Source organism: Sceloporus occidentalis, unplaced genomic scaffold, assembly GCF_023333645.1.
Source record: "Sceloporus occidentalis isolate IW3139 unplaced genomic scaffold, rSceOcc1.0.p SCAF_17, whole genome shotgun sequence".
Classification (NCBI taxonomy): Eukaryota; Metazoa; Chordata; class Lepidosauria; order Squamata; family Phrynosomatidae; genus Sceloporus; species Sceloporus occidentalis.
In genome coordinates, this window is record NW_028316997.1 from 7,780,349 (window position 1) to 7,795,395 (window position 15,047).

General features: G+C 38.6%; 1 pseudogene; it reads right to left on the reverse strand.

The window, feature by feature from the left end:
* On the reverse strand, positions 1-101 carry LOC149302796 (U6 spliceosomal RNA; annotated as a pseudogene).
* Between the last annotated feature and the right edge of the window lie 14,946 nt (positions 102-15,047).

Genomic DNA, 15,047 nt, shown 5'->3' on the forward strand with positions numbered 1-15,047 from the left:
ACAAATTGTAGCTATTTTTCTAATACTTTCTTTGCGCAGGGGCCATGCTAATCTTCTCTGTATCGTTCCAATTTTAGTATATGTGCTGCCGAAGCAAGCACCTAATACTTTCTATAGAAAGGGAATTAATTAAAATATGTCTTTTAAAAACAGGACATGAAATTGACAAGGTTGATGTGGATTTCTCTGAATTGTGTCTGGATTTATTGTTTTTCTTTTTGAATAGAAATTTAAATAAGACCTACTAATGCAAACTAAATGCCAGTAGCAATTAGGCCCCCACGCTTGATATAAACTTGATAGAGGGCACATATGAATTCCTGGGGAAACTTCTTGCCTGCCCACCCAATCACCTCGTATGTCTAAGTCAACCTGTGTTCATTGGGGGGCACAGGGTGAACGGAAAACTCCCGTCTGGTCTGCCCTAACCAGACTCCCATGGACTAGCTATCCATGGAACTCTGTGGCAATGCCCGCCAACATTTGGAACTGAGATGTCTGCTGCCCTATCACATCACTCTTTTTGGGGTTATACTGGGCTTGTGGTAGGCCACATTCAGAGGTGGTTAGAGAGGGCGCTTATTTGGGAAACCTAGTACTATTACCCATCCTTAGATTTAGGGTTTACCCAGCAGCGGATCTGGAACTCTGGCGCGCCTATCGTGGATGTTCCCAATACAGTCGCTCAGGGTTCTGGTGACGGATCAGGTCACTTTTTGGAACATAACAACTTTGGACCCTGAGCTCTTCATTGGCACCTCGGGATTGACACTCCCAAAAAGTTTGGTATCCCCTAAGCACAAAGCACCCTTCAGGGATCTCTTGGGTTAAGTGTAGAGGTGAGTCTAGACATGGACCTCCTTGCTCGCCTCTGCCTAGAGCATACTGACCGTACCCTACTTATAATACTCAAGAAGGCCAAAATGTATGTCTGAGGCTGTTGGTTTCTTTGTGCAGAAGAGATTTGCGTGAATGGCGGTCCAGAACCAATATGACAGCAGACATAAGCTCACTTGTTCTCAATATATAAATTGTTTCAACAGGAATAGGGCATGCTAAATATAAAAAAGATATAGAGTATGCATGTGTGGGACAACAAAGGGGCTTCTTTCCTAGGAAGCAATCTGGTTGAGGAGCAGTCCTGTCAGTGCTCCCTTGCTGTGGTTTACTATTCGTGATATTTACTTTAGTTGTTGTGTTGATGTTTTCACCTGCAAACTGTAACATCTTTAAGGGGCAGAGGAATTAATATGCAAGGAAATATGCATTGAGCCTCAAGGCTGGTAGCAATGCTTGGTCTTATTGTCTCTGGTCCCAAATTAATCAAAGGTCTGTATTGATAATACGTTTTGTTTTTCAAATCAGTGTAATTGTTTTGTAGTATTTTTTAAATGTGGCAAAATTAGCATACATAATCCATTTCCTGTCCTGTTCCTTCTTCTCACTTGATGTTTGACTCAACAGAAAAAAGCAACAAGGGGGAACAATAATTTAATGGGAAGAAATAAGCAGATAAATGATGAGAACTGCTCCAATGGTACATCCATAAAGTGGAGTTCTTTATATGGAGATGCTTATTACAAATAATTTTACTCAGTACACATAATCACTTAGACCATTGTCATTCACACTGAAGCACTGTTGCATTTTCCATTTGTACTAAAGCATTCTAAAACACATACATTGAACAAGTTGGTATATTTTTATTTTTTGAGTTAAAAAAGCTTTTGTTTCAGGCCTATAAAGCTTTAATTAAGGCAGCTGGAATGGGCAATTATGGCCTAATATTCTGACATGATTTCAAAATATACCATAATGAGAAACAGGGGAGATTCATTTTCTAAGAATTATAATCTTGAGCTAAAAGAATATGACATGTTGTAGCAGCACTTATGAAAATAGAATGGTTAATGTCGTCTTCTCCCAAACATTTACGAACACATATCAGGATATTGTAGGTTATAGATCACTTAACTTTAAGAAAAAAAGGCAAATACTAATAAAAATTCACCTTCCATGTAGCCGAAACTTGAACCCAAGAAAGTGTCCTTTTCACTTTGGTATTTTCATAAGGCTTGAGAGAAAAGCAGCTTTGTCACAGAGCCAGAACATTTAAAGGCATATTTAACATTTTACAAATATAGCGTATACAAATGAAAAAGTGCATAAAACAGTGTCCTGGGATCTGCAGAATTTTCTTGTGTAGCAATGCTGTGAATAATCTAAAATAACATTTGTCTTTACGGCCCTGCCAGCTGTAATACATTGCCAGCCCTGTTACATATTTGTGTAATGATGAAGCATTAGAAAACCATGTTTGTATCCTTATTAGGAGTAAGCTCTAAGCAATAATGCATAAAGTGTACTTTAACCCTTTGAGTGCCATGTTGGTAATCAAAACACATTGCATAGCAATCAACATACCCTTTAGGCAGTGCAAGTGACAATTACTATTTATTTAAACCCGATCTGTTGCTTTTCCCAAATATTACATTTTTGTAGTTCAGTACACTAGATAACACTACCATGCTTCTTTGATGACTGATTTCTTCTGTAAGTGTGATTTCTCCTGTAAGTGTGCAGGAGAAGGGGAGATAACGACTGAAAACTGTATCCATTCAAGTAGATGGAAAAACACCTTGCAGCAAGGGAGTTGTTCCTTGGCAAGACAAAATGTTGTTAGAATGAATTCTGGGATGAAGTGACATTTTGAAAACACTTTGGGCTGAAATTCTGGTGGAAGGAACAACAACTTAAAAATGACATGAAAAGGGACTAAATCTCGAACACGACATATAGATATAATATTATTTATTGTTTTATATAGCTCCATCAAATTCCGTAGCGCCGTACAATGGGTAGACAGGACATAAGTAATATGTAACATAACAATTTGAGTTACAGAAACAACAGGTTAGGAGGGTCCTGCTCAAAGGAGCTTCCAATCTAGAGGGATTTAGGGTGTATTACACAATAAGTATGTAACGGGTTCAATGGTAAAAGTGCCGATGTTAGGGATGGACCAGACACACTAGTATTACAGGAGAGGGACTGGGGAAGGTGAGCTAGTGCTCAGGAACAAAGGTTTTAATGCCAGGAGTCCAGAATACGCTTCTTGTCAAGACCCAAAAGATGAGAACATTAAATCTGACAGAATCAGGCCAAATGCCAGGTAGTCAACTTCAAGAGTCTCTGAGGATTAATTCAGTAGATGGCTATCAAGAAAGTTTGGACCCATGGATAATTTGTAAGACTGAACTCCTGGAAGACACTTAAAGCAAATACATGAAGCCTATGAGGTGGAAAAGCCCTTATTGACTTTGGTCTGACGGAACACCAGAGACGAAAGGAAATAACATAACGGCTAGTATTTATATGGTGCCTTTCTCCCAGCGGGACTCAAAGGCCTCTTTAGCACATACTCACAGAATTGGCAGCTGAATAATAGTTGTTATTACTACCAAATGAATGGTACTCATTTATCGACCCTTACCAACTGAGCTATCTCACTGACCTTCTAGATGCTTAGAAAATATGATTTGTTTCCAACCGCATAACTAGTCAACAGCATCTGTGCTATCTCCAGGCAGTCAGTTTTTTAGGTAACTTGGATTGGGATGCAGGACAAGACTCAGATGGAGATAGACTATCGGGTAACATTAAAAGGCCAGCTACAGTGATCCTTATCATAAACCAAAGAAGACTGTGAAAGCACTAAGGACAAGCAGAAACTGGTGTGCAAGGGATAAACAGCATTGTGGAAAGCTTGGAAAACTTTGAAGGTAAACAAAAGAACCAGAGTGCACACAAACATTTAGTCTAAAAGGTGTGCTAGTACCACCTACTTTATTAAGACAGTAGTGGCAAACCATTCCATAGTGCATGACTAGTAAATAAATGTCAGTAATGCGCACAGTGGTTTCTTAATTTTGTTTGCCAGATATTATCACCAGATCATAGGACTGCAACAACGAATCGATAAAATCGATATTAATCGATAATGAAAATCGTTGCCAACGAATTTCATTATTGATTAGTTGAATCGATTTTATCGAATATAAGATGAGGGTTTTTCCGAGCAAATGCTCTGAAAAATACCCCTCATTTTATAATCCAACCTCAAATAGAGGTTGGATAATAACACTAAGATCCAGATCCCCTGCAGCGTTGCAGGGGACCTGGATACTGTCACCTTTCGCCGGCCGGTCTGTCCGGGGGGCTCCGCTGCTGCCGTGCGTCCATCTCGCGTCCCGCTCCCTCGGGTGGGGGCGTCTTCTATGGTGCCCGCCGTCGGGGGCTGCAGTGCCGTCGTGGCGTCCGTCTCTCCTGCGGGGGTCTGCGGCAGGGGTCCTGGAGAGGTTCTTCTCCTGTCCTCGGTGTGCTGGAAGTGCGCACACGTGCACGCCGTCATGGCGGCCAGGAATCCCATACCCAGCAACAGTGTACGTCACGCTAGGGGGGGGCGGGTCCTCCCGCTATTTATCTGATTGGCTAATTATTTGCTGCAGCTGTTTGGCACCAAATTTAAACCCCCTGCTCACTCTTATCTGAGCCCTTGTGTGGTGCATACGTTATCACTGTTTCAGTGTGTTATATTCTGATTTACTGGTTTCCTGATTCCTGCTTTGTTCCTGACTACTCTCTGATCGCCGCCTGGATTGACTTTGGATTGCTTTTTGGACTTTGCCTGTTTGCTGCCTGCCTCGACCTTGGACTGTGACCTGTTTATGCTATTTGAACTTTCCTGCTGTTGTCCCACTATTCCTCCTACAACTACGCATCCTGATAGCTCACCATTCTGCAAAGGGGACCCGCCTCTCGTCGGATTGTTACTGATACTCCTCTCTGACAGCTGGCGGGCACCTGTGCGATGCGCGCAGACATCCTCCGGTACTGTCCTCCACTTCCGCTGGGGCTTTTATGATGGAGCACCAGCGTGACATGACCTTCCGGAGCTCCACCATAGAAGTACCGGTCAGCAGCGGTGGAGGTTGTCTGATTTCCACTTAGGGGTGTACTCACTTTTGTTGCCATAGGTTTAGACATTTCCTGTCAAGGAAACAGCGAATTTACACTATTATACTATTATACAGAGTAGTCACAGGAAAATATATATTAAATATTTACAAAAATGTGAGGGGTGTACTCACTTTTGTGAGATACTGTATATATATATATATATATATATATATATATACACAGTATATATACATATACACATATATATACACATAATAAAATTACAGGAACTTAAGATATGCTTTTTATTCTTCTGAGGTAGAATTCTGAAGGCACTCATTATTTTATTAATTAATGGAGATAAATATATAAAATGTTTTAATAATAAATGTCTATATGACAGGGATTGTGCCTCAAAAGTAAAAACTGCCTTTCAAGATTTTTGCTAAAGTTTGTACATAGAAACTTTGGGATTGACTTATCATTTTGACACGACAAATTTTCCAGATACTATGCTGAATATCTTCATTTTTGCCTTCAGGTCATGTTTTGGACACTTTCTTTTTTTTTTTAATTTATTTTATTAAACAAAAATGCAGAATATTTGGTAACAACTTAAAATCTAGTCATCTTAGCGTCTTGATATCAGAAATGTTATATATAGAAGATAAGCATTTATCACTTCTGCATTTTTGGACACTTTCTTAATGTGAAGGGCTAGTGAATATTTTTACATCAATATTGACTAAAAAGGAAATTTGCATTAATAAAATAAAATGTCTTGTTATTTTCAATTTCATATTTTGCCTATAACAGTAGCCTCCATGTGATATTTTTTACTCATTATTTCTGTATTATCTCATTAGCCCTTAGTTTTGCACTAAGAGAAACAAATTATCACAGACACCTATTAAGTTGCAGCTCAGAATATTTTGAATAGTTCCATTGGAGATCCCTGATCTTCCAAATGCATTTGGGCGATTGTGGTTTGCTGGGACTGCTTTTACAGCTGTATCTGGTAGTAAGGATGGGGACTGCAGAGGTAGGCCTGGGTGTCAGCAAGGGCCTTGCTCTAAGTCAGGCTTAGGGCAGCACCCAAAGTAAATACACTGACATATACACTGAGTTTAGAAATATGAGCAAACATATCTTGAAAAATTGTGAAATCTTTTTTTTCATAAAACCTGTGGTAAATATAACATGAGGCATGGCATTTATTGGGAATTTTATCAACTCCTTTGTGCATTAGTGCTTTTTTAACTTTCTTATGCAACAATAAAGTTTTTTAACATCTGTTTCCATACATTTGCACCTGGTTTCTTCAAAGTTGAATGCTGAACTGGCAGAGGAGAGCTTCAAGAATAAATCAGTGAGCATCTGTCAAACAAGCAACTTAAAGGCTCTTAAAAATAAAAGCAGAAGCAAAGTTAATGCTGCTCTAAAAGGTATGTGCATTTGTATACGCTTTAAGATCCCTTAGTATAGATTATTGCACACAAGACCTGCAAGGTAGCTTCTAATGCAAATCAGAGTGCTCATGTATTTTGGTATGATAGAAACTCAAATGCAGGTTTTTAATCCTCTCGTGTTTGGTTAATTCCTTTGAGTTTTTACATTTTTGTAATTTATTTCTGGGAAAAATGCGATACACAAAGTAGCATTTGTGAAATTAATCTGGCGTTGAGCATTTGCATTCTATATTTAGATCCTCCATTGTTGATACATTTGTGGCTCTACTGCTAATTCTCAATGCATTTCCCAACCAACCTAGAATAACAAACACATTAGGAGAATACCAGAGCTCTGCCACTTTAAACCATTCGGCAAAGTTGATTGACTTTATCTTGGCAACATGTAGTAAATATTTGATGTATTTGTGAAGGGAACAGCTGCAGAGTTGGTTTCCCTTATCACCATTTCATTGGTAAAAAAAGTGGAGAAAAGTCTTTCACCATATCCTGCTTGTTGAAAGCATGAAAACAAATAGCCATAAGCAAGCTTCACTGAGCACTGACAATAAATTTTTTATATTATACAAATACTGCTGGGATGGCAAACCAGGAAACCTCCAGTTACTTGCTTTGAGTGTGGGGAGCTAGGTCACATAAAAGCTGTATGTCCTCATTTGCAGGAACCTATGGAATGTGGGTATAATTCTATAAATGACTTTTGTGGACTAATCTGTTTGGTTGGGAAACAGAGCGAAAAATGTGTATTTGATAAATCTGTTTTGTTAAATGGGAAGGAAACCGTAGCTCTTGTGGACTCTGGGAGCGATATTACTTTAGTGACAAGCAGTCTCATTCAGCCATCTCAATTGCTCCCAGGTAAGAAGGTCGGGATACTCTGTGTACATGGCTGTACTGTATCATACCCTACTACCTCTGAAAACATAGGCTATGGGGGCCAAACATTTCCAGTAGTGGCTGCAGTGGTACCTAAATTACCCCATTCCCTTATTCTTGGACGCAATTTCCCGGCGTTTCAAAGCTTAATTCAAAACCCGTGTGAGTCTATAGAGGAGAGCCCGTTTTGTGTTTTCCCATTTGCACACCCAGATTTGTTTTGTAAAAGGCGCAAGACGAGACATGAGAGAAGGGAAGATAAGCATAGGGGTACTAGGAATTTACAAATGGCTTTGGTAAATGAAGGTGTGGCCTTACAAAATCCGAGCACTAGTTCCAACCCTTCAACCGAAATACTGGTTGAACCCCAGGGCCAAACCCAAGAACAGGCTAATATTGTGGATTTGGACATTGGTTTAAATCAGTTTGGAAGGGAACAAGTCAATGACTTAACGTTGCAAAATGCCCATAACCAAATTGTAGAAGTTAATGGGACTATGGTTGATGGGAAATCCAGAGACAGGTATCCTCATTTCATTCTTAGAAATTACCTACTTTATAGAGTGATCAGAGAGGAGGGGCAAGAACTTGAACAGCTCTTAGTACCAAGGCCCTTCAGGTGTTGGAATTGGCCCATTCTCATTTTTTGGGGGGACACTTGGGGGTAGAAAAAACTCGGGAAAGGGTTTTAAGGCGATTCTTTTGGCCTGGGGTATATGAAGAGGTAAAGTGGTACTGTGCCTCATGCCCAGACTGCCAGCTAGCGACCCCAAAACCTCATCTAAGAGCACCCCTAATCCCATTGCCAATTATTGAAACCCCTTTTGAGCGAATCGCTATGGATTTGGTGGGACCAATAGAAAAATCGGCTAAGGGTAATCAATATATTCTGGGCATATTGGATTATGCTACACGCTACCCAGAAGCTATTCCCCTCCGCAATACTGCTTCCAAAACCATAGCAAAAGAATTGCTTCAAGTATTTTCTCGGGTAGGATTACCAAAAGAGATTTTAACTGACCAAGGTACCCCTTTTATGTCCCGGCTAATGAAAGAGTTGTGTCATTTGTTACAAATAAAAGCTTTGAGGACATCTGTGTACCATCTTCAAACAGATGGGTTAGTCGAAAGATTCAATAGGACCCTGAAACACATGTTACGTAAAGTTGTTGATAGATATGGGAACAATTGGGACACTCTCCTACCGTAGTTACTGTTTGCTATTCGGGAGGTTCCCCAATCTTCTGTAGGGTTTTCACCTTTTGAGCTCCTTTATGGTAGGCATCCAAGAGGTTTATTAGATATAGCGAAGGAGGAGTGGGAAGAACAAACGGTACCAGGACAGAATGTCATTCAATATGTGGAGCAACTCAAGGGGCGCGTTACACAAATTTCTCCCATAGTCAGACAATATCTGGAGGAAGCTCAAAGAAGCCAACAGGTTATTTACAACCGTCAGGCAGCAGTACGTTCTTTCCAACCTGGGGACCGAGTGATGGTCCTTGTTCCCACTTATGAAAGCAAACTCTTGTCTCATTGGCAGGGCCCATATGAGATTATTGAACAAATCGCATTCATCCAAGCTTTGTGTCACCTGCTGACCCATCACAGATGTAATGGGCAGAGTAGTAACCAAACGGGCCAGTCTAAATCATGATGCTGTGTCCCACACAAATGGAGTACGTTTTTAAGAGGAGGCATTCACTGAAATACCCAAAAACAATAACCAAAGATGAACAAATAGCCTGAATCCAACTTTGGGTATTGCAGTAGTTTTAAGTTGTCGAATCCTGTCTGTAAGGACATTTGTGGTTATGGCCACATACACCAAGTCGCAGAGGAACTTCATGTGATGAATGATATGTGATATGTGGCTAAATCCAAACCCAGCCCTCTGATAATAAAATTTGCATTGGTTATATGACAAACATAAAAATGTAACAGAAGGAAATGGTCATCTGTAGGCCTCCACCATACAACTAGACTCTGAAAGATAAAGTGCTCTTAAATTATATCATGAATATATTTGGTTGCCATATTAGCTCCATTTTAGCAGGATGTTTCCGCCTAGCCTTTCCATTGGTGTTGCTTGTATAGTTCCGTAGAGGAGTTTGATATTATTTGATGGGGGTTTTTTTAGCTTTATTCACATTGCAAAAGGGTACTGCTGGTGAATGCAACTTCAAGCCAGCTCATGTCTATACAGGTTGAAGCGTTTTATTTAAATAAACAATGTCTGCTTTGGATTGGAACAAAGTAAAAGCTAAACTTATGTTTAGCTTATTAACAAAAGGGTTTTCACTGAACTACTAATATGTACTGTTTATGTGCATGTTTTATTAAATTTGTATGTAAGATGTCACATCAGGGGCACAATACAGGCTCTTTCAGTTTCTCTGGTTTACAGGGGTTATCAGGCCTTTAAATCATATAATCTTTGTGGTATTTTGCCCTTAGGCTGTCTAAAACATAGGACAAGTCAGATCCTTCACATCCAAAAGTGTTTCAGTATTGCCAATAGAGATTTTTTTATGGTTCTTCCTTTAATTGGAAGATTTTTTTTTCCTCATATGTAAGGCAATATATTCCCTTTGAATATTTTGAAAGAATAACACAGTCACCAAAAATTAAGAGACTAATTAATGTTTATTATTAAATCAAATAAAATCTGCATACAGAAGCAAAATAAACACCCTTACCTCAAATGAGGTAAAACATGGGGCTACCTCTGGACTCACAAAGAGTCATTCTTCAGCACTCAGGAGAGGAAAAACCCTCTGGGGAAACCTCTGGGGAACCTTGTCTGAAGAATCGCCTTTCCCTCTGGGCACTAAGAGGTTAATTCAATATGAATATTAAGCAAGACTTGGACTGTTTTAGAAAACAGTCCAATAGCATTGTCTCTTGTTGATCTCTGTAATCTATAAAATTCTTGTTGGTAACAATTTCTCTCTGTGCTCCTTCATTTTCACTAAGAATTTAACAAGTGGTGTTGGCAATAGGAGACTGTTCTTTTGTTATATGGGATCACCGCTGATTTGCTGTAGGTGACAGAAAATGTGCAGCCTAAACCTACTACAAAAAAGTCATCATCCTATAGCAAGAAAGAAAAACATACTTTTTACAAAGATATACTGTGCACTGCACTATTACTAATGTAAATTTACCTATGTAAGCTATGCCCCCCTAAAACATGTTTAAATATCAGGATCCCTGTTGATTTGCTTTAGGTGGGGGATAACAAGGGGAGAAAATGTGCAACCTAAAAAGTACTACAAAAATCAGTTCATCATATGAAAATAATGAAAATAAAGGTCAAAATATTTTTTTCCTATTACACTGAGCTACTCTATAGCACACTATTTAGTAAGTAGACATGCTTACCTTACCAGTGTCAATTACATCACTGATTGTTCTTACTATCAAAAAAAGATAGCTAGCCCTGTAGTCTGGCTATACTGTATACCAACAGTATTCTCTCTTGATGATTTTTGTAATATCTAAACTTGTTGGTAACATTTTCTCTACTTTCCTTTATTTTTACTAAGCATTTAAAGAGGTGATGTTGGCAATAAGAGGTTATCCTTTGTCTTGCAGGATCATTGTTGATTTGCTGAACATGAGAGATGACTTGGAGAGAAAATTATGTGCAGCATAAAGCTGCTACAAAAAATATGACTGAGCTACTCTATTCTACTGCTATTGCAAATTCACCCAAAGCTATTCCCCTTAAACATGTTTCAATATCAGTATCGCTGCGGATCTGATTGAGAAAGGGGAGAACCTGGTGAAAACAAGGGAAGAATGTAATTTTTAAACTTGTTGGTAACATTTTCTCTGCACTCATTTTCATTAAGAATTCAAGTGAAGTAATCTTGGCAATATGGGGCTCTCCTTTTCCTTGCAGGATTGCTGCTGATTTTCTATAGAAGAGAGAAAGCTTGGAGAGAACACAATGTGCAGCCTAAAGCTGCTACAAAAACAGGCATTCATATCAAACCAGAAAAAATCTTACTTTTTAAACCGAACTATTCTGTACTGCACTATTGCTATTGTAAATTCCTCTAAAGCTAGTCCTCTAAAACATGCTGATATATCATGATACTTGCTGATTTACTTTAGGCGAGGAGAACATGGGAAGAAAATGTACAACCTAAAAAGTTCCAAGTGCTAGAAAAAAGCAGGTCATTATATAAAATTAAAAATCACAACTTTGTGCACCTAAAATTGCTACATGAAACAGTCAAAATACATTATCTCATGTTAGACTGAGCTATTCTATATTGCACCATGTACTATGTAATCTTGTTATTCACCTAAACTTGTACCTGTAAATGTCAAGCATGGATACATGTCAATGCATCTCCATTGTTATTGTGCCTTCAAAAATTAGAATTCTTTGAACTACAAAATGGCATCACTATATATGAAGATCACCAATACCTTATTTTGTGGAAGCCTCAACCTTCAGATATCCCAGGTAGCCAGCATCCTTGATAGCTCTATTTAGTATTTCTCAAATCTTCAGATTTCCCAACTCGAAACATAACACACTGACAACCAACAGCACCTCAATATCTCTATCCAAAGCATTCTTTGACTGATGAGCGTGGAGGAAGAAGTTATAAAGGCAGCTTCTAGTGTGACATCAGAGATCATCTCTGTAATTTTTACACTTGTTGGTAACATTTTCTCTGCACTCCATCATTTTCATAAAAAATGCAAGTGAAGTAATGTTGGCAATATGGGCCTCTCCACTGCCTTGCAGGATTGCTGCTGATTTTCTATAGGTGAGAGAAAGCTTGGAGAGAAAACAATGTGCAGCCTAAAGCTGCTACAAAAACAGGCATTCATATCAAACCAGAAAAAAACATACTTTTTAAACTGAGCTATTCTATACTGCACAATTGCTATTGCAAATTCATCTAAAGCTAGTCCCCTAAAACATGCTGATATATCAAGAAGTTATGGAGGAATCTTCTATTGTGACATCAGAGAGGCATTAGCCTATGACATCATTGACTGTTCTTACTATCCAAACAAGATGGCTAGCCATGGGGTTTAAGTCAGGCTATACTCTTTACCAACAGTATTGTCACTTGATGATTTCTGTATTGTTTTAACTTGTTGGTAACATTTTCTCTGCACTCCATCATTTTCATTAAGAATTTAAGTGAAGTGATGTTGGCAATAAAGGGCCTCGCCTTTGCCCTGCAGGATTGCTGCTGATTTTCTATAGGTGAAAGAAAGCTTGGAGAGAAAACAATGTGCAGCCTCAAGCTGCTACAAAAACAGGCATTCATATCACACTAGAAAAAAAAAACATACTTTTTAAACTGAGCTATTCTATACTGCACAATTGCTATTGCAAATTCCTCTAAAGTTAGTCCCCTAAAACATGCTTATATATCATGATACTTGCTGATTTACTTTTGGCGGGAAGAACATGGGAAGAAAATGTGCAACCTATAAAGTTCCAATGCTTAGAAAAAAGCAGGTCATTATATAAAATTTTAACGTCAAAATTTGTGCACCTAAAATTGCTACATGAAACAGTCAAAATACATTTTCTCATGTTAGACTGAGCTACTCTATATTGCACCATCTACTATGTAATCTGATTATTCACATAAACTTGTACCGGTAAACATCAAGCATGGATGCATGTAACTGGATCTCCATTGTTATTGTGCCTTTCAAAAATTAGATCTCCTTGAACTACAAAATGGCATCACTATATGTTGAATGTCACCAGTACCTTATTCTGTGGAAGCCTCAACCTCCAGATATCCCAGGTAGCCAGCATCATTGATAGCTCTATTTAGTTTTTCTCAAATCTTCAGATTTCCCAACTCGAAACATAACACACTGCCAACAAACAGCACCTCAATATCTCTATCCAAAGCAATCTTTGACTGATGAGTGTGGGGCAAGAAGCTATAAAGGCAGCTTCTATTGTGACATCAGAGAGACAGTAGCAGTGTCTATGACATCATTGACTGTTCTTACTATCCAACAAGATGGCTAGCCCTGGGGTTTGAATCAGGCTTTAGTTTTTACCAACAGTATTTTCACCCGATGATCTCTGTAATTTTTGAACTTGTTGGTAACATTTTCTCGGCACTCCATCATTTTCATTAAGAATTTAAGTGATGTTGGCAATAAGGGCATCTCCTTTGCCTTGCAGGATTGCTGCTGATGTTCTATAGGTGAGATAAAGCTTGGAGAGAACACAATGTGCAGCCTAAAGCTGCTACAAAAACAGGCATTCATATCAAACCAGAAAAAATCTTACTTTTTAAACTGAGCTATTCTATACTGCACAATTGGTATTGTAAATTCCTCTAAAGCTAGTCCTCTAAAACATGCTGATATATCTTGATACTTGCTGATTTACTTTAGGCGAGGAGAACATGGGAAGAAAATGTGCAACCTAAAAAGTTCCAAGTGCTAGAAAAAAGCAGGTCATTATATAAAATGAAAAATCACAACTTTGTGCACCTAAAATTGCTACATGAAACTGTCAAAATACATTATCTCATGTTAGACTGAGCTACTCTATATTGCACCATGTACTATGTAATCTTGTTATTCACCTAAACTTGTACCTGTAAATGTCAAGCATGGATACATGTCAATGCATCTCCATTGTTATTGTGCCTTCAAAAATTAGAATTCTTTGAACTACAAAATGGCATCACTATATATGAAGATCAGCAATACCTTATTTTGTGGAAGCCTCAACCTTCAGATATCCCAGGTAGCCAGCATCCTTGATAGCTCTATTTAGTATTTCTCAAATCTTCAGATTTCAAAACTCGAAACATAACACACTGCCAACAAACAGCACCTCAATATCTCTATCCAAAGCAATCTTTGACTGATGAGCGTGGAGGAAGAAGTTATAGAGGCAGCTTCTAGTCTGACATCAGAGATCATCTCTGTAATTTTTACACTTGTTGGTAACATTTTCTCTGCACTCCATCATTTTCATTAAAAATGTAAGTGAAGTAATGTTGGCAATATGGGCCTCTCCATTGCCTTGCAGGATTGCTGCTGATTTTCTATAGGTGAGAGAAAGCTTGGAGAGAAAACAATGTGCAGCCTAAAGCTGCTACAAAAACAGGCATTCATATCAAACCAGAAAAAAACATACTTTTTAAACTGAGCTATTCTATACTGCACAATTGCTATTGCAAATTCATCTAAAGCTAGTCCCCTAAAACATGCTGATATATCAAGAAGTTATGGAGGAATCTTCTATTGTGACATCAGAGAGGCATTAGCCTATGACATCATTGACTGTTCTTACTATCCAAACAAGATGGCTAGCCATGGGGTTTAAGTCAGGCTATACTCTTTACCAACAGTATTGTCACTTGATGATCTCTGTATTGTTTTAACTTGTTGGTAAAATTTTCTCTGCACTCCATCATTTTCATTAAGAATTTAAGTGAAGTGATGTTGGCAATAAGGGCCTCGCCTTTGCCCTGCAGGATTGCTGCTGATTTTCTATAGGTGAAAGAAAGCTTGGAGAGAAAACAATGTGCAGCCTCAAGCTGCTACAAAAACAGGCATTCATATCACACTAGAAAAAAAAACCATACTTTTTAAACTGAGCTATTCTATACTGCACAATTGGTATTGTAAATTCCTCTAAAGCTAGTCCTCTAAAACATGCTGATATATCATGATACTTGCTGATTTACTTTAGGCGAGGAGAACATGGGAAGAAAATGTGCA